This window comes from Macrotis lagotis, chromosome 5, assembly GCF_037893015.1.
Source record: "Macrotis lagotis isolate mMagLag1 chromosome 5, bilby.v1.9.chrom.fasta, whole genome shotgun sequence".
Classification (NCBI taxonomy): Eukaryota; Metazoa; Chordata; class Mammalia; order Peramelemorphia; family Peramelidae; genus Macrotis; species Macrotis lagotis.
In genome coordinates, this window is record NC_133662.1 from 245,146,715 (window position 1) to 245,148,049 (window position 1,335).

Genomic DNA, 1,335 nt, shown 5'->3' on the forward strand with positions numbered 1-1,335 from the left:
CAAGTTTTAATCATGTGATTACAAGTTTAAGTAATAATCATATAGTTAATTGATTTCTTATCCTTACTCAGACCATGATGGCCTTAACCTGTCTATTACCTTATTTATTACTACATTGTATAATTTTTAATTCATTTAAAGTTATTAATTAACCAATTCTTTTAATGGAAAGTTTTTTATATTTTTTGTGTAGGTAATGTTTTTCGATACACTTCCTTAACAGTCTGTAGCGAGGGTCTTTATGCTTGTCCACCCATCCGTTAACTCTTACAATAACCAATTTTTCTTTTCAGGCCTTGTTGGTAGAAACCACAGTTTCTGTGACTTTTTTATTCTTTCCCATGAAACTGAGGCTGCTGGAGTTCACATATCGGTCTCCTGTACTATTTTCTCACCATCTTTTTCATATATTCCTGTGTATGGTAAGGGGGGCAAAACTATTAATTTCCCTGGAATTCTATCTGACTCATCTTGTATCTGTATTCCCTGTATATATTCTGACAGCTCCTTGGAATTCCCAGTGTTGGGTTTTTCAGAGATTTGATAATGTTGAAGCCTTTTGTATGCCTCAGGGAGAGGCAGTCCTGTTAAATTTGGACAGAGTTGACAATCTGTTTTATTCAAAGAATTTCTCTGGAATCCTTCCTTTATAGTCATTCCATTAGTAGGGTGAGTAAATATTGCAATCAATAATAGATCTATAAATATCGGTATGCATGAAATCCCTATATCTATTTTTTCTTAGGTTTTTTTTTTTAATCCCTATATATATTGAAGAAGGAAATGTTGTTCCATCAGGCAGTGTGGCTGCCTTGAGTCTTCTTGCTGTGACGGTGTCAAACAGCTTAGAGACCCTGGCTCCCAACAAGATACTCCCCCAAGGTGAACCTGCGCTATTGTGTCCTGGATTGGAGATCCAATCAACACATAAATTCTGAAGAAGGAAAGGGCATCATGGAAAGACTGATCTTCATCCTAACTTTGAAAGGTTCTCCAAACACAAATGCAGCCTTATGGGTTAGCCACATGAACTATGATGCTTTGAGCAGAAGCATCGTGATTTGAATTTCAAGTCATCATGATTTGCATCTTCTAGTCTTTATGTAACAAATTTGGGAAAAAAAGCACAAAGTCATTGCTCTGGCAAGTTCTACCTTGAAAAACTAGAAATCCTCCCACCAGGCTGCATCAATCAGCAGTTGGTCCCACACCATGGGCAAACAAGAGATCCCTTTTCAAACCAGCATCTTAGCCCTGCCCATCCTTTAAAGACACATGACCCCATTTCAGAATAAAGCAGAAGAGACAACCCAAGAACTAATCCTTCAAAGTCAA